The 26,936-nt window shown below is 38.4% G+C and overlaps 1 long non-coding RNA gene across 5 annotated transcripts in view; it reads left to right on the top strand.

The window, feature by feature from the left end:
* Positions 1-26,456, top strand: part of LOC143818317 (uncharacterized) — a 122,291-nt gene extending 95,835 nt beyond the window's left edge. For 2 of the 5 annotated variants that reach the window (XR_013224459.1, XR_013224454.1), the window contains exon 4: positions 6,172-6,609. This is a non-coding gene — a long non-coding RNA (uncharacterized LOC143818317). Of the gene's footprint in view, positions 1-6,171; positions 6,610-13,298; positions 15,543-20,172; positions 20,437-24,998 lie in introns of those variants that run through there. The other 3 variants (XR_013224458.1, XR_013224455.1, XR_013224456.1) reach the window with 3 other exon arrangements.
* The last annotated feature ends 480 nt before the right edge of the window (positions 26,457-26,936 follow it).

Below are 26,936 nucleotides of genomic sequence, written 5' to 3'. Positions count from 1 at the left end.
CCTTACTTCTATACCAGGAAAGATCTTTGAATAAATTATTAAACAGCATGTATGCAAGTACTTGGATAAGAATATAGTAATTTACCAGAACCAGTATGGGTTTGTAGCAAACAAGTCATGCCAGACTAATCTAATTTCCTTCTTTGATGGATTCACTGTCTTGGTGGATCAGGGAAATGCAGTTTAGTATATCTCAACTTCAGCAAAGCAATTGATAAAGTATCTTATACTATCCTTATTGAAAAAATGACCAAGTATGAGATTGACAAGGCTACGGTTAGGTGGATTCATAACTGGCTCATTGATCGTACTCAAAGAGTACTCAAATGGCTGCACATCCAATTGGAAGAGTTTTTCAAGTGGGGTACTACAAGGCTCTGTCCTGGCCCCAGTGTTGCTCAACATTTTTTATAAATGATCTGGCTAAGGGAACTGAAGGTAAATTAAATTTGCAGGCAGTGGAAAGCTAGGAGGGATAGCTAACACTAGAGAAGACAAGAAAGGATTCAGAAGGGTGTAGATAAGCTAGAACAATGGACAGCCACTAATAGAATGGTATTTAACATGGAGTTATGCAAGATTCTACATCTGGGCAAGAAAAGTGAAAATTACATCTAAAGAATGGGAGGAATAGAATGTGTGAAAAAGACTTGGGTATACCAATACACCACAGACAACACAGAAGTCAACAGTGTGTTGCAGCAGCAAAAAGGGCAAGCACAGTTCTAGGATGTTTTAAGAGAAGTATAGAGTCTAGATCACGTGAAGTAATTATCCCCCTCTATTCCTCCTTGGTCAGAACTCATCTGGAATACTGTGTCCAGTTCTGGGCACCCTGTTTTAAAAAAGAGATTGAAAAACTGGAGCAAGTTCAGAGAAGAGCTACCAGGATGGTGAGCGGACTGCAAAGTATGTCCTACAAGGAACGATTAAAGGATCTGGGAATATTTCGCTTGCAAGAAAAAAGACTAAGAGGAGACTTAAAAGCTGTCTAAAAATATATGAAGGGATGTCAGTCACAGTGTAGAGGGATCATTATTATTTTCATTTAAAGTTGGAAACACAAGAAGCAATGTAATGAAACTGAAAGTCAGAAGATACAGATTAGATAGTAGAAACAACGTTTTGAAAGTGAGGGTGACCAATGAGTGGAACAGGCTGTCACGAGAGGAGGTGAGTTCTCCTTCCATGGAAGTCTTCAAGCAGAGGCTGGACAGACATCTGTCTGAGATGGTTTAGTGAATCCTGCATTGAGCAGGAGGTTGGACACGATGACACTTGAGGTCCCTTCCAACTCTAACATTCTATGAATATTCAACACATCTGCAGGTATACTCTCCTACTGCTTCACTTTCCATCTCACAAGCAGTTAGTGTTGATGCTGTGTTGCAATACAGCAGAGCTGTGAGAGCTGCAAGAAGATAAAATTTAGTTCTACTGTACTGCATTAGTTACATCTCACACTGGTCACAGCCCCTTTCATTTAAAATAAGCTCTGGATGCAGATTCTCAGGGAGATTTGTTTTCTGCCCATAGTCCTGAACAGCTCATTTATATATATGTATAAAAAATGTGGATTTCTCTGGAATAAGATATCAGATTGCGGATATCAAAGTATCATTTTATTTAGTTTCTTAGAAGGATTGATCTTACTAACAGATTCTATGTAAAATGAAGTAACAGAAAACCGCGCTGTCTCTTTTTATTAGCTGATAGACTGATAGACTTTCTATTCAGCTCAGTTCCAGTGTTTAAGATGACTGAAGATGGACTGAAGAACTTGGGTAACAGGAACTAAATTTTATCCATGTACTGTGGATTAAATCATAAATTTCAAGGCAATTCATCATCAGAAAATGTCTTAATATGTACAAAAAGTTCTCAAGCTAAATGTAATTTAATTTTTTTTTTAATAATGATGTTTTTTTTCAATATTCCATATCCCTATATATAAAGAAAATCTTAAATATTTCCTCACTGGCCTCTTCACTTTATCATCATACAGGTTCTGTTTTGTACAGAAGACTTTTCAGCAGTCTCAGTATCATCACTGACAGGATATTGCAGTAAATAGTATGAGCAATTACGAGTTCAGGTCCACTAAAGAAACTAAAAAGTAAAGTAAAAAAAAACCTTAAAAAATAAAATAAAGTTCAAATCACCCAATTTCCCCCCATTAAAAATAAATACAGTAAATAGAAAAATATAATATATTTGGCATTGTCATGACACGTTGACTTTAAAATTTAGCTGAATTACTGTTGTTTGCAATGATCTTAGGGCATTGTTGAATATGATTAATATTTCTGTGTTTTGTTTTTGGACTATATTCTTAAATATAGTGATAGCATCGAAATAAATGCATAGAATATCTGTCATAATGTATTTTGCATATAATAGATGTCAATAAAATTTGTCATAAGTTATCAATATGTTTATATAATTTGAAGAGCAAAAATACCATATTGGAATAACACAATTTTAAAACCCTGCTTCGGTATTTTTTGGTCAACACCCTAAACATTCAGAAACCTGCCACCTTGATTGATGTGTATGGAAAATAAATCCATTGTACTTTTGTGTGAAAGTATTTGCATTTTTGCAGTACTATATACCAGATAAGGAGGATAAATATAGTTTATAAAAATAAAAAATGGTTACAAAAGTAGATCAATCATTCACATTTCTCATAAGCTTAAAATCAAAGGAATCTCTAGTTAGAACTCTTAAAAGCTTATTTACACGTAGCGTTTTATATGCGCATTTTACCTGCAGAAAACACACAGTCTTTTACAGTAACAGCATAATGAATGAGATTTCTAAAATTTCATTTACACAGTGGAAAAGATGAGCGCGCTTAGCAAAATTTTAAATTACCAAATCACAAACTGGGAAATTCGATGTGCAGTGAAGTTATTCAGTGTGAATTGAATGTTCCCTTTTAAGCTCTGAGGTCTCTCGGAGCTTAATAAATGTAACAGACCATAATAAATGTAACATGTAAAAAATCAAAAACAAACAAAAACTTACAGTGGATATATAAAGTGCACACAGCCCTGTTAAAATGCTAGGTGTCATGTAAAAAAAATCATACCAAGCAGAATCATTTCAGCACTTTCTCCACCTTTAGGGTATGTGCACACGTCAGGATTTCTTGCAGAAATTTCCTGAAGAAAACCGGAAATTTTCTGCAAGAAATCCGCATTTTTTTTTTGCGTTTTTTTTCCCGTTTTTTTTCGCGTTTCTTTAGCATTTTGCAAGCGTAATTAGCTTGCAGAATGCTAAAGTTTTCCAAGCGATCTGTAGCATCGCTTGGAAAACTGACTGAGGTTGGTCACACTTGTCAAACATAGTGTTTGACAAGTGTGACCAACTTTTTACTATAGATGCTGCTTATGCAGCATCAATAGTAAAAAGATATCATGTTTAAAATAATTAAAAAAATAAAAAAATGATTATACTCACCCTCTGCAGACAGCCGATCTCCTCAGCGGCGTCCGTTCCTATAGATGGTGTGTGCAGGACCTTCGATGACGTCGCGGTCACATGAGCGGTCACGCGACCAATCACAAGACAGCGACGTCATCGCAGGTCCTTCACACAGAGCATCTATAGGAACAGAAGAGAGAGCATGCAGCGCTGAGAGGCGGGAACACTCCGGGGGCCATCGAAGATGAGTATATCACTATTTTTTATTTTAATTCTTTTTTTTTGACCAATTATATGGTGCCCAGTCCGTGGAAGAGAGTCTCCTCTCCTCCACCCTGGGTACCAACCGCACATAATCTGCTTACTTCCTGCATGGTGGGCACAGCCCCGTGCGGGAAGTAAGCAGATCAATGCATTCCTAGGTGTGCGGAATCCCCGCAATTCCGCAATTTTAATGAACATGTTGCTTTTTTTTCCGCAATGCGATTTTTTTCGCGGAAAAAAATGCAACATTTGCACAAAAAATGCAGAATACCCTGAAAATAATGGGAGGCATATGTTAGCATTTTTTCGCGTTTTTATCACGTTTTTATAGCGAAAAAACGCGAAAAAAACCGCGAAAAATACTGAACGTGTGCACATGGCCTTAGGTGATGTGCACACGTTCAGGATTTCTTGCAGAAAGTTCCTGGGCAAAACAGGACATTTTCTGCAAGAAATCCGCATGCGTTTTTTGCACGTTTTTTACTGCGTTTTTACCGCGTTTTTGGTGCGTTTTTATTGCGGATTTTTCCGGAGGTTCCCAATGCAATAATATAGTGGGAAATCCGCAAAAAATCCACAAAATTAATGAACATGCTGCGTTTTTTACCGCGATGCGTTTTTTTCATGGAAAAAAACGCATCATGTGCACAAAAATTGCGGAATGAATTCTAAATGATGGGATACATAATGTATGTGGGTTTTTTTGCATTTTTATAGCGTTTTTATAGCGAAAAAATGCGAAAAAAATGCGAAAAATCTGCTACGAGTGCTCACAACCTTAATGTCACCATAATCTGTATAAATTCATTGAGAAACAAACTGAAATCATTTTGAGGGGGAATATAAAAATACAATAACAAACTTAAAACAATGTGTTTGCATGATTGTGAACACCCTCTAAGGCTATGTGCACACGTTGCGGTTTATGCTGCGGATCCGCAGCAGTTTTCCATGCGGTGTACAGTACAATGTTAACCTATGGAAAACAAAAACCGCAGTGCACATGCTGCGGAAAAAAATGCGTGGAAACGCAGCGGTTTATTTTCCGCAGCATGTCAATTCTTTGTGCGGAATCCGCAGCGGTTTTACACCTGCCCCATTATAGAAACCCGCAGGTGTCAAACCGCAGTGGAAACCGCACAAAAAATCACGATAAAATCCGCATCGTGTGCACATGGCCTTATAATAAAGAATGTGGTTGTTCAAAAGTAACCAATTATATTTAACCCCTATGGCCATGTGAGGGCTTATTTTTTGTGGAACAAGCAGTACTTTTGAACAACATCAATAGTTTTAGCATGTCATGTACTAGAAAATGGGAAAAAATTCCAAGTGTGGTGAAATTGCAAAAAAGTGCAATCCCACACTTGTTTTTTGTTTGGCTTTTTTGCTAGGTTTGCTAAATGCTAAAAAATTGACCTGCCATTATGATTGTCCAGGCCATTATGAGTTCATACACAACAAACATGTCTAGTTTATGTTTATCTAAGTGGTTAAAAAAGATTCTAAGCTTGCTAAAAAAAAAAAAATTGCGCAATTTTTTGATAACCATAGTGTCTCCATTTCTCATGATCTGGGGTCGTGTGAGGGCTTATTTTTTGCGCACGGAGCTGACATTTTTAATGATACCATTTTTGTGCAGATACGATCTTTTGATCACCCGTTATTGCATTTTAATTCAATGTCGCGGGACCAAAAAAAGTAATTCTGGCGTTTCTAATTTGTTTCTCACTTTGCTGTTTAGTGATCAGGTTAATCCTTTTTTTATTGATAGATCGGATGATTCTGAACACGGCAATACCAAATATGTGTATATTTGATTTTTTTATTGTTTTATTTTGAATGGGGCGAAAGGGGGGTGATTTAAACTTTTATTTTTTTAAATTTTTGTCATATTTTTTAACACATTTTTTTTTACTTTTGCCATGCTTCAATAGCCTCCATGGCAGGCTAGAAGCTGGCACAACTCAATTGGTTCTGCTACATAGGAGCGAAGCTCAGATCGCTCCTATATAGCCGATTTACTGCATTGCTATGAGCACCGACCACAGGTGCTCATAGCAATCTGACATCAACAACCATAGAGGTCTCAAGGAGACCTCTGGTTGTTATGCCGATGCATCGCTGACCCCCGATCATGTGAAGGGGGTCAGCGATGCGCTCATTTCCTGCCCGATGGCCGGAAGCGCTAGTTAAATGCCGCTGTCAGCTTTGACAGCGGCATTTAACTAGTTACTAGCAGCGGGTGGATCATAATTCCACTTGCCGCTATTGCGGGCACATGTCAGCTATTCAAAACAACTTTAATGCGGGCTCACCGCCAGCACTGCATATCACCAAAAGAACACAATACACACAATGAGGCATGGTGGCTTCAATATTATGCTTTATGTTTTTTAGCAGCTGGAACTGGGGTTTTAGTCATGATGGAGGGAATTATGAACAGTTCTAAATATCAGTCAATTTTACAACCATCAGGCCTCTGCTAAAAATCTGAAGATGAAGAGGAATTTCACCTTTTAGCACAATGACCATAAGCATACCTCCAATCAACAAAAGAATGGCTTCACCATAAGAAGGTAGACGTTTTGGAATGACTCACCCAGAGCCCAGACCAGTGTGAAAATCTTAGTGTGACTTGAAGAGGGCTGTACACAGGAAACGCCCTCACAATCTGACAGATTTGGAGCAGTACTGCAAAACAGAGTGAACAAAGACTGACAATACTAGATGTGCAATGTTGATAGACTCCTATCCAAATAGACTGAATGCTGTCATAAATTCAAAGGGTACTTCAACATAGTAGTATTTTATTGGTGTGCATATTTGTGCAACTGCATTATTTATTTTTTCTTTTTCCCACTGAAAAAATTTTAGTTTGTTTTTCAATTGAATAATACTAGTGATGCGCGAATATACTCGTTACTCGAGATTTCCCGAGCACGCTCAGGTGTCCTCCGAGTATTTTTTAGTGCTCGGAGATTTAGTTTTCTTCACCGCAGCTGGATGATTTACAGCTACTAGCCTGCTTGATTACATGTGGCAATTCCCTAGCAACCAGGCAACCTCCACAAGTACTTATGCTGGCTAATAGCTGTAAATCATTCAGCTGCGGCAATGAAAACTAAATCACTAAGCACTAAAAAATACTCGGAGGTCACCCGAGCGTGCACAGGAAATCTCGAGTAACGAGTATATTCGCTCATCACTAAATTATACAAATTATAAGTAACATTAAGGGTGGAAAAAGTTCTTAAATGAATCTTCTTAGAATAATTTTTTTACATGAAAAAAACCTGACATTTTAAATGGGTTGTCTAGAATTTTATATCCATTGTAATACCTCACTGCTCTTCTGTCCTGGTACCTCTGCTGCATCCTGTGCCCATTGCTTGACGATCCTCAGGGCCTCTTCTTTTCATAGTCATGATGGTGTCTTCATGCTAGAACAGGACTTCCAGCTGCAACCAGGTGTTGGAGGTTACGGCACATCATGACACTGCGACGTTGTGACTCGCCATGACCTCCAAGACCTGATGTTTTCACTCTAGAACACAACTTTTCTGTCACATGACATGATTGTAAAAACAATAGCTTGCTAGATGACACTGTTCTGCATGTACAGCATGGTGGCTCAGTGGTTACCTCTGAAGCTTACAGTGCTAGAGTCCTGTATTTAAATCCTACCAAGGATAACATCTCCAAAGAGTTTGTATGTTCTCTCAGTATTTGTGTGACGCGTCAGATGTTTTGATACTTGTTCTGAATGTTATCTTTGCACATCGATCTGCAATAAATTATTTATTTAAGGAGTACGGAGTGCTGACTTTTCTTCAGTTTGGATCTCACAAGTGTCCTTCCTTCCATTGGGTGTTCTTCTCGATGCCCATCATCTTCAATGTTATGTAATTTCTTCCTAAAAACTTTCTATTAGAAATGATAATTTTGTAGAAATGATGGATCTTGCGGTATGTTTCGATAGCTCTTTTGCTCTTTGCATACAGTCTACAGAAAAGAAGCTTGTAATGAGAGTTTGTTTTGAAACGGTAGTAGCTTTTTCAATTTTCACAGGTAAATCCTGAACTCAAATGCTGATGAACACAGAGAAGATATCAGACTCATTAACTTGCATGTCTCTGAAAAATGCACAGACTGATAATGTCAACGAATTAAATATGTTGACATTTTTATGAGCAGAGAGTGACTACCAATCAATGAAGATACGGCAACCTGTAATTTAGTCATTGCTAAAGAAAGACAGGTAGACCGGTTCGTCTTCAGTGTATATTCCATGTTATCTTACTGTCATACAATACTACTTTAGTTCTAACATGGATAGTAAACAAGAAGGAGAAGATGGTTAGTTTATTAAAAAGGTTGTAAAACACATCTCTTCAGTCTATGTGTATTATATAATATATATTTACACATGAGATACACATGTGAATAAAACAACAACCACAATGAAAATGAAGTACTATATATTACAATATTGCAGTTAGTTTAACATTGTAATAATAAGCTATATGGACACAAATCACAAATACAATCACACGAGCATGACTTTTGATATTTTAATTTAAAACCCAATACTAAAACAGAGGCGTATCTGGGGGGCATGTGCTCCGGATTTAGCCGGCAGGGCTGAGGTGTCTCCCTAGCAGCTGCATTTTGCCGCTCCCTGAACTGGGAGTTGGCAGTTCGCTAAGCCGCTGTCAAGCTGACAGCTGGCTCAGAGAAGCTGCAGCGCACCAGCTCCTAGTGATCAGATGCGACTACAATGGAAGCCTTGACCAACGATGTTGATGTCAGCTGCTGAGTTCACTCACTGGCACCACAGAGGCACAAACTATATTGGTGGTTAGTGCTCCAGTGGAGCAGGAGACACCAAAGATTTATTGTAATGTAGGTGGGGAAGATTTAAGGGCGTAGTTTGGTGAGTGAGGAAGGGATGGTGTGGACACAATATGGATTGAGAGAATTCTGGGAGCAGGAGAAATTTGAGGACATAGTAGAAGGAGCAAGGGGAGAGATGGGTACATGCATGAGGAAACAGTATGATGCGGGATGGGTGCAGACACACAATGAGAAATGAGGTGGAAGTGTATGTGGACACAGTGGAAAGGAAGAGAGGGGGAATGTGTGCACAGACACTATGGGAAGCAAGGGAGGGGATGGGTGTAGGCACAATATGGTGAGTGAGGGATGGGTACGGACACAGTATGAGGAGTGAGGGGGAATGAATGTGGACACAGAATAGGGAGTATTGGTGCAGACACAGTATGGGGAGCAAAGGAGGGAATGTATGTGGACACAGTAAGGGGAGCAAGGGAGGATATGGGTGCAGACACTATACTGTGAGTGAGAGTATGGATGCTGTCACTGTGAGGAGCGAGGGGGTAATGTGTGCAGACACAGAATGGGATGAAGGGTGAGGAAATAGTATGGTGAGTGAAGGGGGGAAGTATGCAGACACAAATATGGTGGTTCTTTAAACTATAACACTAATGTGTACAAGATTAACCATTGTTTGAACTTGAGATCAAAACTCTATAGAGATTTATGGTTCTGCAATGTAATAATAGCAACAGCTTGAAATTGTTTATCAATATGTAAAGGACAGGAGTACAGAGCATGCAGTCTGCAGTCATAATAGCATGGAGACAACCTTTCTTCATGTCTAAAGAACAGTTCATTCTGACACATATGGAGAGTAGTACAGTAGACGTATTAATGATATAGTCTACTACAGTAGACTGCCTATGCTTACATGCACTTTAGTCAAAGAGTTGACACATACTAACTGTTCTTGTCCCCACATTGATGCACTGATTCACAGCCATTAGAAAATAGGCAGCGTTACTTACCAACAATAGGTCACAGCACCCCACAAGGACAGACACTCCAATTTACCCAGTCAACACTAAAGGGTCTGGCTGCATCTTGCATAAAATAATGCATGAGTGTTACCAATAAGATGTAAGCCAGACAGTGGGCATTACATGTACCTGTGTGACTGGTGCCCTATACAAGCCTCACATGTGTGCATTTATAATACATCCACTCCTCCATGAATTGGTAGGTGTGTGAGTGGTTATTTCATCAGTATTTTGCTCCTGTGCTGCCCCTGTCTTTATCATGGGGACTACTACATCCTGTAGTGCATAGGTATAGTGAGTATTACACACGTGGTGGTGGAACCACTGTGCCATGGTCTGGGGAGAGCCTGAAGAGGCATAACTAAGTGACCACCTGGTTCTTCACTAGAGCCCTTGATGGTGTGGTTAGATTTGAACCCAGGTGGACACCAGGTGCTACTTCAGGACAGACCCTGGAGCTGCAGCAGCTGAACCCTAAAGAGGCAGGGCATCAGGACCAGCCAGAAACTGGTTAACAGGAGAATGCCCAGCTGGTTAAACAGAACTGGATCAGGTACAGGACTGCATGGATGGTAGGCAGAGTAGGTTCTGGATCAATAACTGCTCAGATAGGTCAAGGAAAATGGAGCGGACTCGGGTGCAGGATCACAGGTGCAGGTTCAGACTGGACATGTGAGGATAGCAGTACATGGATGACAAGGCGGATCAGGCACAGGACTGGGTAGCAGCAGGTCAGACTCAGGAACGGGTTAAAGCAGGACAGACAGTATCAAGTTCACGGTGCAGACAGGACAGGTCTGCGCAGGTGCAGGGACCTTACAATTAGGTAGCAGGATACACAGTGATAACTAAAGTTGCTAAGGCACCTCCCAATAGTGGGGTGCCTTAAATAACAGGTGTTTTTCAGCTATTGGATGGGGATGTTTTACAGAAGAGCATGTCCTGCCCATTTAAGAAGCAGGGAGCCTAAAACCAGTGTGCTGGTGTACAGATAACGCAGGAGCTTGGATGGGTATTTGAACACGCCAGCATCCATGCTGGGAGGTGGATGGGGACTCGTGCAAGGGCGCTGCTCTAACAGTGACCTGGTGTTAGTAAGTAAGGCTGCCTTTTTTCTGCAATGTTTCTTGATTTTTGTGTATTTTTCTGTGAATTGCTCAAAGCCATACATAATAGCTAAATATTTATATCAATTGCACGGACCACATATAGACACTGCTGGTGGCATTGTGAGCTGAATGTTGCATGCATCAAAAATATTGTATCTTAAAGTCTTTCTGAGAAATCCATTATAAAGTTCTTTGGACATCAAGTAAGGATACTTCTATGCTATTATTATTTACTGTAATTTCTGTTTTCCACATTATTGTAAATTCAGTACTGTGGTCTTTCAAGTCTCAATGTCCTCAGGTGACAATATTTTTGATGCATACAACATTCAACTCACAGTACAAAACTTTTGCCATCTGTGGTCCATACAATTGCTTTAAAGATTCAGCTTGGCAGTGTCACAAATTTAGCTTCATGTGGCTTAGCGCATCACGATGGGGGCAAAACTAGTCAGAAGGTAAAAACTGTCTAAAATGTAGTTTCTCATAAACTGCCTAGTCTAGTAGACAAGCACTGGTACTTGTTCTTTACTACCCTCCATCTGTACGGTGTTTTGCAATCAAGCACTAATAACTTGAATACTGTATATAAGTCAGAAATAGCTTTGGGAACTGTATATCGCTGTGTAGAAGACAGTAGTACAGAGCATACAGTGTATAGTAATAATACAATGGAGGCATCTTTGTTGATGTCCAAAGAGCTGCTAATCCTGGCACAGAAGGAAAGTAGTACAGTAAAAGTATAACTTCTAGTCTACCTGAGTGAATAGTCAATGAATGCATGCATTTTAGTCAAACAGTTCACACTTACTGACTGTTCTTATCCCCCACATAATGCGCTCATTCACAGGGGTTTTGTTGGTGGCATGGCCATGCTTAATAGCTAAATCATTAAAGCATTTGTCTAAGCCACATATGGAGAATATCTTTGGAATTGTGAGTTGAATGTTGTGTATATGGGAAATATTGTAACATTAGGCCATTGTGTAGGACCACTGTACAGAATGCAATTGTAATGTATCCCCACAACGCAATTTCAAAATCTTAATTAAAACTCCATTGTGAAGATCAACATTGTAATCTGAATGGATGATATTTTATTATAGATTATGAAATGTCATCACTGAAAACTGTAAGAAAACTGTATAGTATTGCTTAGAGGTGAACTCAAGACCTGATCTTGCATGGGTTGCTTACAAGTTTTACAACTAGGACAGTGTGCATACACTATACTTACCCCTAATGTCTCGGGTAGAACATTATGTGCCAAAAAGTTTTTAGCTGTGTATTAGCAAACTTGTATATCTGTGAGAAGCACAGACAAACTGGAAGAAACACATTCCTTGCAGATGGTGCCTGGTCAGAATAAAAGCCAAGGCCCCAGCTAGGCAAGGGAAAACTGTTTTAGCCACCGTGCCATTAAAAGCAATTTGTAACTCGCCATCACTGCCAAAAGAGATGCCAAGTAAATAGATTCAATTTCTAAACAAAGGACATTAACGGACAAAGTTGTTTAATGCAATTAGTGTATTGCTACAACTGGAAAGATTTAATATCAAGATTTAAAATAGAAAATGCATTGAATTAATGGTAAATGCTGAAATTTGAGAAAAAATATTTTACCAAGAGTTCTACGTAAAATACTAAAATAATCAATAAGTGTTTTGACTGTAAATTTACAGGATGTTTATGAACAATTGCTTTTTAAAAGGCACCTATCAGAAAGATCATCATACCTTAAGAGATTTTTCACAAGTGCTCTGATCCTTTTAAACAATGTTCTAAGATTCTGAAGAGTTTCAGTTAGAGCGGTTTTAACACTGTGTTTGGGTAGAATGGTCCACAGGGCGGCTCATCATTGCTTCCCCACTTTGAACGAAGTTTGATTGACAGGTCTCTTCCTACTTGTGTATATGTAGAGACCTGTCAGTCAGAGTAATATAGGCAGGGGGAAGTAAGATGGGAGCTGCCCAGCAAAAGCTTCTAAGATCAACATATAATTCTAGTCATCATCAGCAATGTTGGGGTAGCCCATAAGCAAGTCCTCATAATTCATTTTTGATTAAAAAAATGAAGCTCAAAATTTCATTCTTGTGGGAAACAATGACATTGTTTTGCCCCTTCTCATTTTGCACAGAAAATTCGCTTTCTCACAAGTTTCTCTAGATGAAAATGAGGAGCAGATTGTGTGAAAGAGGAAACATTTCCTAAGGAAATAATAGGGAACATCTAAGTTTTTCCTCATTTCGTGATGTGAGTGTGAAACCTCAAATTGTTACGGCTTTCCTTGTAGGTAATTAGCATTAAGTCACCTCACCATGTCTGTACATTAAATAATATTTCTAAACATTTGGTGTATTTGGAAATAACCTGCTAATGAAAAGTAACATCTTATAATAGAAACAGAAGTGTTCAATCAAATCTGATTAAGCCATAAAATTAGCAAAGCATGAGGGCTTACAGCTAGGAAGTGGGAATGTTTATTTAGATCACAGAATACAATCATTAAAAAAGCACATAATGTTTTTATTATGCTTGCAAATTGCAAACCCATTTGTACTTTTTTGCTCAAAGCTACTATGACAGAGTATTTATTGTTTTCTTGTATTTTCTTTAGCACTTTTACCTTCTTCATATTCAGCTATAATGACATTTAAAGCACATCATTGTTAGGAAGAAGCTACATAACTGCTCTGTTTTTGTGCTTATGGAGATCTGACTTCCAAATATAGCATTTATACAAAGTTGGGTAAAATTTGAGATGAGCGGAGTCATGTCAGTAACCTGTGACTACCAGACAGGAGACCAGTGAAAGTGTCTTCTATGTGCTGAAGTTTCCATCACCTTTTCTGATTACTAGACCCTGCACAAAGTCATGCATGCATCACGCAGCAATGAAGACGAAGTATTGGGAATTTCTGCAGGTGGGAAGCTGTTTGCAGGTCTCCTAAGGTCCTGAGAATTGATTCGCTAATCTCTAATCAGAAAGAGGAAAGCCAGCTAAAGCAGAATTTTTGAAATATCGTAGACATGACAGAAGATCGTATTGAAGGAATACTCCCTGAAGAGGAAAATCCCTTTTGGCACTGTTGAAATAATTATTGAAAAGCTAAGTTACTATATTTGAAACGCAATATTCTTTAAAAGTCCTGATGTTCATGGCGATATTAGGTATTCATAATACAATGTCTATAACTATTACTACTTACTGTATGTTTGTGGGGTTGGGGTTTCATATTGAGGCACATATCTATTGTCATTAGAGAGTTATCTCCAAGAAACATATTGAAGTATGGAAAGTGGTTCTTTAACATGGACATTTGGAACTTTGTGTGGCACCTTACACTGTTCATGTTTCACAGAAAGATGCAACAGAAGGACATGTGGACTCCCAGATACCACCATCAAGATTAGTGTGACCAACCTTTGGCTTCAAAATAGGATCAAAACATCAATTCTTTTAGGTAAACTTGTGCACAATTTTTGAATTAGCTCAGCTTGAAGAATGATCCAAACATCTTGAAGAAGTAACTAACCACACATCTTCGCTGGATGTAGACTTGTGCAAATCCTTCTGTTTCTACATTAATTCTCACACAGATGTGATTTGAAGGTCAGGGCTTTGTGGGAGTCATATCATACCTTCCAAGACTCATTGTTCTTTTTTATGCTGAAGATAATTCTTGATACCATTCTTAAGATCGTTGTTCTACTGCTGAACAAATTTGGAGCCAATCAGACACCTCTATAATGGTACTGCATGATGCATAATTATCTGACTCTATTTTTCACTGTTGAGAACGCCATTAACCCTGATTAAATTGTCAACTCAATTTGCTGAAATGTAGCCGATAACTTGCAAGGAGCATCCACTATGCTTCACTATTGCCTGTAGACATTTGTAATACTGATCCCCAGCAATTGGCTGATAAATTGCCCTTGGGTAAAGCCAAATTTTGATTCATAAATGCAAAGCACCTGCTGACATTTTTCTGCACCCCAGTTCCTATGTTTCTATGCATAGTTGAGCACTTTGGCCTTGTTTTCATGTTGAACATTTGGATTTTTGCACAAACAGTAGATGGATGTAGCTGGGTCCCACTAGTTGCTACCAGTTTTGACCTGGACATCTGATTTTGAAGGGAAATAAGCAAGTGTCTTTCATCTGTTGCATTAGGTTTTCTCAGCAAGTCACCATGTCTACGGTATTCTTGTTGCCAATTTCTTGGTGCTTCTTTAAAACAGCTTGAACAGCACATCTTAAAACCCCATTATGCTATGAAATATTTGCCTAGGAGAAGTCTTGCTGACATGGTATAACTATTTTTTAAATCATATAGAACCCCATTAAAATATCTTTATTACAAAAATATATTAAAAAACCACCAACCTGTGGTCTTCCCAAAATATCACAAAAAACACACCGTGAAAAAACTGGTTTGAAGAACTGGTAACCCTACAATGATATCTGAGCTGGTACCTGCCTACCAGCAGAGGTTGGCGCCCTAGGGGAAACGTTGTGGCGCCCCCACTCCACGGTGGCTGGCCCTATGGTCCCTATTGAACCCTTAGTAGTCCAGGCTCCCACTACCCAATCGTATGTTTAAGGGAACCCCTCACGACTATACATAAACACTCCTATAGCTAAGGGTAACCTAGATCCCAAACCGTGCAATAAAAACAATAAGGAACATGTGGGAGACATGGTATAACTAAACATGTGTTTTGTTGCTGTGTGCACTCTTGCCATGTTGTTTGACCTGTGACATGAAACAATTTTCCATAATTTCACATTTGTAGCTTAGTTTGGCAGTTCCACACATAGTATTAAGCTATTTCTGTTTCAGCTAATGATTGTGTTTCAACCTAAGTATGAAAATAATGATCATTATTAGTGATGACGAAGTGTACTCGTTGCCTGGATTTTCCCGAGCACGCTCGGGTGACCTCCGAGTATTTATGACTGCTCGGAGATTTAGTTTTCATCGTGGCAGCTGAATGATTTACAGCTAGTAGCCAGCCTAAGTACATGTGAGGGTTGCCTGGTTGCTAGGGAATACCCACATATAATCAAGCTGTCTAGTAGATGTAAATCATTCAGCTGCCGGGATGAAAACGAAATCTCAGAGCAGTCATAAATACTCGGTGGTCACCCGAGCATGCTCGGGAAAACCCGAGCAACGAGTACACTCGCTCATCACTAATCATTATCCCTAGCTTGGCATTATTAGTCACTCATACTCTGTACTATAATCCTACAAAATCCCTGATTTTGGGGAAATAGAGAATTAATGATGTTTTGAACGGAAAAAGTGGTCTCACCAAATATTGATTTGATATTGCTTTACCTCATTCACTCTGCATTTGGTTAAGTGATAAAAATAAACTATTCACACTACTATTTTGAAAGCATTCTTACTTTGCAGCATTTTTTCCACACCTGCCTAAAACTGTGGCACAGTACAGTAAAAAGTGTTTATATAAAAGAATTTGGTCTTGGAAAGTTTTAAAATTTCTCTACCTAGTCATAACCATTTGGTATTCAAAAATGATATCTGTCAAAACGTTTATAATTTTCCTCCCTAAAGTTCTCACAAATGCTATCATTTATTTGTTACATATTGGATGTGCATCTAAAATCAGATGGGATATATTAGATATGTTTCCTGAATGCTACTAATATGAATGACTATTTGATATTTTCAATGTCAATCTAAGGATGCAGTCAGATGTCTGTAAAACACGGACGGCGACCACATTGCAATGCTCATCATAATGCATAATTCCACCTGTTGTGGAGGTGGAAATGGGCCCTCTTACCTCTTGGACCCCAGTGTGGTTGCACAGGTTGCATCAATGGTATGTCTGCCCCTTACCAGAAGGATTCAGTGCATCCACCTGCAAATGTTGCACACCTAGCAAACCTGGAATCAGGGCCGGCTCCAGGTTTTCATGGGCCATGGGTGAAAGATTTTCAGTGTGCAGATCCAGCAGAGAAATATAGATATAGTACAATGCCAAAGATTTCACTTCTTACATTACATGAGTGATATCAATAGCTTAGAAGCCGGACAGTAAAGTCCTCCATACAGTATTATGGGTACCACATAGTCCTCCATACAGTATTATGGGCACCACATAGTGCTCCATACAGAATAATGAGCCCCATATATTGCTCCATACAGTATTATGGGCACCACATAGTGCTCCTGTCATTTTTTATTACCTTTTTGTGCATTACTGCCCTTTTCCAAGATGGCGTCTTTGGTCTCATGTGCACTGTGTCTTCCTGCTATAAAACTCCACCCCAGCCTTCAGTCTGTGCTAGAGTATTCTGCCTTGCATCCAGCTCCTGACCTCTGGTGACTCCCTGGCTATATACCTGCTCCTGTGAACCTGTGCGGTTATCCTGCTACTCTGCTCTGAGTTCCTGCTGCATACACCAGTTCCAGTAATCCTCCTTCATCTGCTGCTCGTGTTTACTTCCATCTGCATTTGCCTGACATGTAAGCTGTTGCTGCTCTGCAAGAACCTGAGACTATTATCCAGACCTCCCTGGTTGAGCTAAGATATTATTTGAACTGCCTTATAAGCATATCTATCTGTGTTTTGGACTAAGCAAGGACTTATTTGTGTCAAGTATCCTCAAGAATAATTGTGCTTCATAGACTTTTCTGCATGATTGCATTTTCCTCTGAAGTTTCCTATAGACTGCTGAGCTGCATTTGATATTTGCACCAAGTGTTGTGGACTTGAGTTTCTCTCTGCACCTGTTTGAATCACCGTGTGATAATATAGACTTTACCACTTATAAAACTGTGTCCTATAGTTCCACGCAAAGAGTCTCCTGAGTTATCCCCTATAATTATTACAGGATACTCTAGCCTTAAAAAAAAAGGAGACTGCTGGAACAATGACTGCAGAAAGCAGACTAGAGCAGGTGTTTTCCCTTTGACCTAAAACGTTACAATCAGAAGACATGGAAGATGCCACAGCAGAGGAAGAGGGAGAAGTAAGTAGCGCACCAGTGTCACCGATGGCTAGTGGGCCCCCACCTGCCCTGGGTGCTGGCACTTGAATGGGTGTGCTGGGTGCTGACGCTGGCCCTGCCTGGAAGCATTGGTCTAGCGAGCGAGGCCTGGGGAGTTCAGCATGGCAAATGGCATTCTGAAGAAGTGACAAGGAGTGGTTGACTGGCAGTGAAGAGTGGAGGGACTGGAGAGGTGTGTATAAGGATGTTTTTAAAAATTGTGATGGCTTTTTACAGCTTAGAAAAATATTTGCTGAATCCACGCGATGCAAATTACAAATAAATCCACATTTTGGTGAGCGTATATTTTTGTCGACTTCGAGTAGAATTCAATTCCATTTAAATTTATTCACTCATTTCTAGTCCTTTCCAGATATTGTTTTTTGGCAGCTGAAAGAATTGCTGTAAATTCATTTGATCATTGCAGCTACCACTGTCTTAGCTGTACTGCCTACATATACATGAGACCATGGGTGTTGGTCTAGGGAGTTTCCTAAAATATATGCATGCCTGAAACTGTCAGATTTTATTTCATAATCCCTCTCTCAATACAGGTTTGTCCCTTGTTTAACATATGGAGCATTCAGCCTTAGGAATTATGTATAGATTGTATTTAATACAAACCCCGTAACGCCCACAAATTTAATATTTGAACTGTATGTATAGAATGCACAGCAGGTAATAGCGTTCCACCTACTTAATTTTAAGACTTAATATACGTATCACTATAGCTCTGAGTCTAGGAGAATGTGCAAATGTTCAATATCAGTGACTGCAACTCACTTCTCTGTATTTATATAAAGCAGCATTTCCAAGTAATTTACTAGAATTATTGTACATTTCAGTATGCATGTAAACCGATCCAAGTGACAGAAATTTACTGTAATCTGTGCTTATAGCATTTCTCACAGTAAGTAATAATCATAATGCTTCTGTTAAGTAAGATATTGCCAAATTGTACAGTGGCATTAAACTTGCCGAGAATTAAATTGTATCTAATGTCAACTATTTCTCTTCTATTTAAGATACTTTAAACTTTAATTTCTTTTCAAGATGGAGTATCTGAAATACAAAGACTCTATTGTGCGCCTCTGTGCATGTATTATTGTATTGTTGGAAGAAACTGAAGACTTAGTTTCTTTCTTTTTTGGGGGGTTAAAATACTATTATAATTATATTTTTTCTTTAATCCTAAATCTGTAAGTGATAAATCCTTTTTTCCTGCATGCTGTATTATATTTACATGGCTGGGCATAATGATAAAAGCTACCTACAATGTACCCTCATATGATCCATTAAAGTGTTTATTTCAAACTTTCTGATTGAACATCAGTTGCCTTCCTTCCTTTTTGGGGGCCACATTATAATGGATGGAAATAGATAGTCCAGGAAGTCTCATGTAAAAATTAGAACAGATGAAGTCTGGAGACAAAAATAAAATAAAATACTGTTTACTATGCAAAGATCGGTTTATCTTTGCTACATACAGTAACGAGAAGTACTGACCGAAACAATGGTGCACTAAAGTCTCAGATAATGAAATTGTAGTGAATTCAATAAATAAATAACAACAAATAACTAAAAGGCAGAGTAGCCCAATGGAGGACCACAGAAGTAGTGTGTAGGATAACGTGTAAATTGTATAGCATATATTCCAGTGCCTATAAAGTGAGTTCCTGTGGACAATGCAAAAGCTATTTTTCTTTGGTCGATATTATTAGTATTCAGGTGCGTGTCAGTGACCATATTTTATTATATGCTCTGCTCCTTTTAATACAGTAAACAGGGCTGAAAATCAAAATGTGATGGAGGGCTAAAAGTATAAATACTTTGTGTCCTCCACCATCTAGTGACCTCCTCCATTCTCTTTAAAGGGGTTATCCGGAACTTTTATTATTTTTGCATATGGGTCTAAGAATGAACAGGCATGTAGTTGCTAGCTACCTGAATGTTCTGCCAGGTGCTCATCTCTGCTGGTTTAGAGTGATCATTGATCACTCCTGGCGATGATTCTGCAGCTTCCGGTGACATCACGTTAACAGAGCAGCATTGGCTCCCTGATGTACTAACTGAGTGTAGCCTACTGTCAATCAGCATGACGTCTGCAGTGACACTGTTGATAGAGCAGAACAGAAGATAAGGTGCTGCTCTGTTGATGAAAGGTGAAATGAAGTGGAGGAATCACCAGCAGAGATTGTCCTCATGCACAAAAGGCATACAGTTACCAACTTTCTGTCTGTTATTTCTTAGCCTATAATTAAAAAAATACTAGATAACCTCTTGAAGATAATTCTCACTACCCATATGTCTGTAATGTTTGACTTGGAATGTTATATAAGCATTGTGTTTATTACATGGTGCAGATACATTATAAAAGTATTGAGTATTTACTTACTATTAATGCATGTGTAGCATATTGCCTCATTGTATGTCATGGCTTACAGCCTTGTCAATTTCTCAGATTTAGGTACAGTATATGCTTGGATACAGTGGACATTACAGCGATCTCTATTTGGGTCACAAGTTAATATCTCCGCTGCAGCATTCAAAGGTTGGCGACTATACTGAAACTTTTGAGTGTCTTGAATCTGCTGTTCATGGGAGACCACGAGTAAGTCTACGGCTTTGTACCAAGAATTCTTTAACATCTTTATTCTTTAAAGATCAGTTTCATCAATCAGGGGCATTTCAGGATAGACACCTTTCTTTTTTCATTGCCAGTAGAATTTCCAGCTGCTTCTTTTATAGTCATATGAATATTAAAATGTTAATAAAAGTTTTTCCAAAAACCTTGTGTGTCTTTTTCTTCAAATATGCTGTTGCTGAAGGTCAGCACAATAATATGCATGGGGATAGGTTCAAACATAATTACATGTCATCAATTACCATATTTTATATTGTTTCTTTTTCATGTAACAAAGAAAAAGGAGAGATAGAAGGAAACAATTGTTTGCGAGTGACAAGTGTGTGAAAAATTAATTATAATGTTTTGCAAAATGTATGGTAAAAAAGCGGTAATGGCAATAGACTGAGTAGTGTAAAAGAGAAAGAAAACATACCATGGCTAAAAAAGTGAAAGCTGCTAACTGCTGCAGAACCACTACCGCTGGCACCAGCTGTTAGGGCAGTAGTTCAAAATGAAGGACACAATTGGCTTCCGTTGCCTCCATCAAGCATATTAGTAGTGAGGAAGTGGAGAGCTTCATGGTATATTTGGCATATTAGTCATCTCAGTCACAGCAGGATGATCAGTGTTCTGCACAGACTCGGCTGATCACAAATGACTAAGAGGGATAATTTTTGGACCCAGTTGCATCCATTCTCTGTCCATGTTGGCTGACCTGTCTGGGGCAGGGATGAAAATGCCAAAATTAGCAACATTTTTGTGCAACTTATAAGTATCACAAACATTTTGCGACATTTGAAGATATTTTACACCAGAAAAGGCGTATAAACATCTTGATTAATCAAGGCCTATGACTTCACTACTTGCCCATTGTGATACTATTTTTTAGTTTACTTTACAATAAATTTTTAGCGACTAAATAAAATAATTGAAATATGATTTTCCATTCAAATACCTTTATCTTGTTTCCTACCTCAGGGCATACAATATATCATTAGTTCTATTAAAAAAAAACCAAAATTGGCCAGTAGTATGCAGGATAGACATGGGCACACTGCAAAATCAAGGTATAAGCACACATTCTGTAGTCCATTTATTAACTCTCTCAAGAATTCGTCATATGGAAAAGCTACAGGAATGGTTATTTGTATGAGATGAGTGTATTGACCTGTAAAGTACTGATACATGTCCAAGACACTAGAGTGGAAAGGAGAAAGCATGGACAAATAACAAAATATGATTTTAATTCTAACATCATTTAAGAAACCTTGAAACTTACAACCTCTGTGTCTCTGAATACCCAGAAGTAATCTGCTGCTCTTTCAGACACATGTTTTATCCCTGAAATGGGTGGCTTTCTAGGATAGTCTATTCTCCAGAGATATTTTGAAAGCCATATTGCATATGGGCTTAGTTTCTTTATTCCTGATGACCCTCATAAACAAATCTCTCTCCCTTCCATAAATAGTAAATGTAAAAGTGTCAATGCTAGCGCACAATAAAACTACAGTGATATAAAACATGTTTATGTATTCCTGAGCATAAAACATTGTGCAACTTCAGATAATATAGTAATGAAATGCAGTCACATTGCCCAATATACACATTGTTGCCATCACGTATGCAGGGGGAAAAGGATGATTTCAATAAGACCCTTGAATAATTCTTCAGTGGGGATAGGAAAGAGTTAAACTCAATTTGTGGCTATTTTGCCATCTTCAGAACATGTTGAGTACATCAGTAAGGTACATATAGGCCAGTGCATCATGGTTTTCATTAGGTTTTAATGAAAGTTAATTTATTAATTGAGATTACAAGAAATTATATGTAATTGTATATTAAGTAGTAAAGCTAGATTAGTATTAAGTTTGTCCTATGTGTTGGGAAATACTTAAAATTATTTGCCTATCAGTAGTCAAATGTGCCTTCAGACGGAACCTGAAAAACCCATCTCTTCAAGAAAGCCTACAGCCTGCAATAACCATTCTGCCGCCTCGCCATCGCCAGAGCCACCGCATCGCCATCGCCTCGCCCCCTACCTTCTGTCTCTTCCCCACTATCCCATAGAATGCAAGTCCGCAAGGACAGGGTCCTCTCCCCTCTGTACCAGTCTGTCACTGTAAACGTGTTTACTGTAAACTATATCTGTAACTCTGTATGTAACCCCTTTCTCATGTACAGCACCATGGAATTAATGGTGCTATATAAATAATAATAATAATAATAATAATAATAATAATAATAATGTGCCGAAAGAATCCATTTGTAATATGTTTGGTCGTAATATCTTGGTATGCTTTTGCACCTTTTCTCTTCCTATTAAGATCTTATGCCACTTGACAAAGCCTGGGAGTTGGGAAATAATGCGCTCGGCCAAGGAAGCATTTGTCCAATAGTTATTGTGTATCGTTAACTATTCAAATAGCCTCAATTACACATTTTTTTATTTAGAAAAACAAAAAAATATATGAAGGTCATTCTATACAAAAGTTTCAGGCAAGCACAATTAATATTGGTATGGAATATTAAAAGACAATAATCAAAGAAGAAAAGGAAAGGACCAGCTCCCCATTATCATTGTCGATGGGTTCCCGGAGCACGGACGGCATCTATGCTAGGGCGTAATGGAAGCAGCAGAGGAAAAAGATCAAGCTCCATGGGGTAAAATCTTTTCTGTATTAGTGAAAGAATATAAATCCAACAGTGAGAGTAAAAACTTAGCATGCCTTAGCTAATAACCAGATACACAGTCCAATTATTAAAATGCATGCAAATAACTAGTCATACAGTATATTTAGTTTATTTTTGTATAGCTGTTTTTATCTGATTTATAATTTTATATAAATCAGAATTTTTCGTAAAATATAAAATGAATGTTATTTGTTTCACATATGCACTGGCTTTGAGCTCTAACTTTCGAGGAATGGGGCATTATGAACCATTCTAATTTCTTGTAAAGGCACATATCACTTTGGATGCCTGTGCACAGCTTCTGTGCTTAGTGATACCTTTTTTTTATGAAGGATAAGAAAATGAAGATATACAATGGTATTGTTCCACTGATGTGAGGAAGTGGAGGCATAACCAAAATTCATCATTGTAAAACTGCACTAAGGGCTCATTCAGACATCAGTGATTTTTCATCAGTGTTTGTATGCCAAAACCAGGAGTGGACAATACAGCAAAAAAAACTATAAATGAAAGATTGACACCTGTTGTCATGGGGAGCTATGGGAAAATAGGAGATAAGGAACCCGGGCCCTTGAACTGCCTCTCAGGCTAAGGGAGCCCTGTCTTTCCCTAACTCAGGTGTACCCTTGATGGTATGGAGGCCTGAGTAATGGACCTGTCCCGATCTTCTGTCCAGCCCTGAGCTAAACCCCCAACCCCCACCTCAGCAGGTGCACCGTAAAGGAAAACACTGATAAAGACCAACAGGGATAAAGTAAGCTGCACCACAAAGCAAACTATCAGGACAGCACAATATGTGTGTGGAGGGGACACAATACAAATAGGGAACAGAACAAATAACAAAGGCATACTTCACCGGACTCCAAATTAAGATTTGGGTGTGAACAGCTACTCCAACACAGGACCGATAAGCAAGAAGCACACAAATGCTGTAGTCGGCATCCAGGAATGTTCTGAGCCATACTTAAAGGGAGAAGGCATTCCCAGCAGCCTCAGCCTACAATTGACACTAATCAAAAAGTTAAAAAGTTAACTCCTGTAAAGCTGAGCATCAGAGATCAAACCACCACCAACACCCAAACTCAGGCTGAGCAACAGGAAGGTCTAAGACTGCACATCAGACTCCCCAGTGTGAACAGAGTCCGAAGCCAACATGACACCTGTTCTGTCTTTTGGAGACACTCCTGGTTTTGGCATACAAACACTGATGAAAAATCACTGACGTCTGAATGAGCCCTTAGTGCAGTTTACAATGATGTTATATTTTGGTGATGCCTCCACTTCCTCAGATCAGTGGAAACAATATCATTGTACCATCTTCATTTTCTTATCCTTCATAAAGAAAAAAGCATCACTAAGCACAGAAGCTATGCACAGACATCCAAAGTGATGCTGGCCAGTCCACTGACATCCAGGACTGCCTGGCACCTAATCAGTTCTGCATTTATTTATTGAAAAAGTATCAGCATTCCTCCAGAAGTTGGAAGACTTTGAATATTTGTCTTTCTGTTCTCTGTAGACACCGAATTACTGATCCAACTGTGAAGGAGACTCCACAAGAGATATTGCACAATCTGAAGACATTTGTAATTGTGAGGCAGCCGCTTTATGTCTTCACTCTTGCCTGTTCAACCAAATGTTGTGCAGGGAAATGCATTCACTTAAATGGACCTTTATTGTAGTTTTCTGCATAGTGGGTAGACTGTGATCTTTGCTTTTAGCTATAATTTTGAGAGAAAAAGTTAGTGCAACCTATATTTTATTCATTTGCGCCTCATCTCCCTTTTGGTTTATGAGCCCAATGAGCAGGTAACTCAGTGATTACAGCAATACCTGTATGCGGCTAAGTTCACACCACCGTATGTTCAGGCCAAGTTACTTTCCGTCAAAAAATCTGATATCACGCGGACAGCGCTAAGACCAATGTTATTAAATAAGGCTATTCAGATAAGCATTTTTTTGTTTTGCAGACTGAATCTGTGCTTAAAAAAAAAAATTGCAGAATACACTAAATTCTTCCGCATCTCAGATGAGACTTGTCTATTCAAGTCTATGGGTGTGCAAAAAAACTGGATACCATATACCATCCATTTTTTTAACAAAACATTTGCCATTAATAACCGAAGAAACTGTATTTGGTCAAGCTAATGATAAAACGTTGATGTATAAAACATGGATATCACACATGGATATGACATAAAGGTGGCATGCGGATTGCATACAGATGATCATGTAGATGAAAATTCTGAGTTCTCTTGATGAAATGAATGATTTTTAATACGCTTGCGTGAGGTTAACTATTTGCAAAGATAGCTGTCAATCATTGAGTAGGAACACCCTCTGGACTCTTAATCAAGGATATTAAATGAATAAATAACTACAAATGTTTCCTATGTATTAATCCACTCTACAACATGCTACATGCTCATTAGACACCATGTTCAAAGTGACAGGTTCCCTTTAAGTTTGACAACGGATGAGGGATTTTGATTTAGTTGTGCGCTCCTGTCTGCCAGTGCTGGCGTGCCAATCTCTTGAAAGGCTTTTAAAATAATCTGTGCTTTACAATATGACTTTGCTGTTGCCAGCCACTTCACAAACATATTGAGAGTCCATTAATTTCTTCATCTCATCATGACCTTGATGGTTTCCACATGAGCAGTGTGAGGTCACGTCATGCTAAAGGATGTTCAGTGGGCTCGCGTATTATCTGATTCAAGGGCCAAGTCGCTTTGAAGACTATACCATTGTAAATATGGAATAGTCAAATGTCATGAAACCTTAGCAGTAGAAAATAAATGGACACTGGTATACAACATGAATCAACGACTGTATATAATAACAGACATAAAACCATATTTTTCTGTTGCAGAGCAATTAAGTGCAGTTTCGTGCATGCACGCGGGCTAACGTTTCCATCATACAGGTGTAAGAACAGACAAGTAAAATCATTCCGGATATTCTAAAACAAATAGAATATCATTTTCTACGAATTAATAGTATTTTAAAATTGAATAAAAAAAGCTCTGAATGCTTTGTCTCTCTTTCATGAATATTTAAACCATTAATATGTCAAATAGTATAATGTGCCTTGCCATCTTTTGTCAACTATCTTTCAGAAAATGTGGAATCTCAGCCAATTAATAAATGCATAAAAATAATTAAATAATCATAATGAGACTTATGAACAAGTCACATGGCTCAGAACACTTTTATGTTACTAAAGCGGCTTAGTGTTAATTTAGAATGAAATGACCTCTGGGATCTTTTCTGTCTGCTGCAGTCACCTTACAAAGAAGAAAAAAGTTCATTTTCACTTAATTTGGAGTCAGTTTGATTAATGTTTTATTTAATAAAGTAACAAACCGTCAGCTGTAGTTGAAGGTCACACTGGATTCCAATTTGATTAAATAAAGTGTATGTAAACTATTGTCGCCACTTTTATTTAATGCTTCAATGTATATGGGCTCAAAATAAAGCTAGTTGGATATTAATCCAACATTAATAACTCATTGTTTCATGCATACAATCTTTTCTTAAATTTAACATATATAATATAAAAATGGTAAAAAACTATTCCAGTAAAAATGGGCCAAGAAGTCCATCCATTTCCATTAAAGGGGTTGTCTGGGACAAAAATAGAATGAGTCATCAATATGAGATTGGTGGGGGTCTGGCTCTTTTTTGATTGAAGATATTTATCATACATAATATAAAAAAAGCATACAAGGGGGCTGACGTTCTACAAATAGAAGATAAAAGTGTCATTATTATAGAAATGTATGTACATTATTATTATGGGGGTTGTGTGGGACTAACAAATTGATAAACTGTCTGTAGGATGAGTCATTAATATGAAATTTGCGGGGGTCTTACGCCTTCACCCAATCTAGCAGATGATTCCACTG

This window comes from Ranitomeya variabilis, chromosome 3 (assembly GCF_051348905.1).
Source record: "Ranitomeya variabilis isolate aRanVar5 chromosome 3, aRanVar5.hap1, whole genome shotgun sequence".
In the NCBI taxonomy this organism is placed as follows: Eukaryota; Metazoa; Chordata; class Amphibia; order Anura; family Dendrobatidae; genus Ranitomeya; species Ranitomeya variabilis.
Note: the sequence above shows the minus strand (reverse complement) of the source record. Positions and strands in the feature narration are given on the sequence as shown.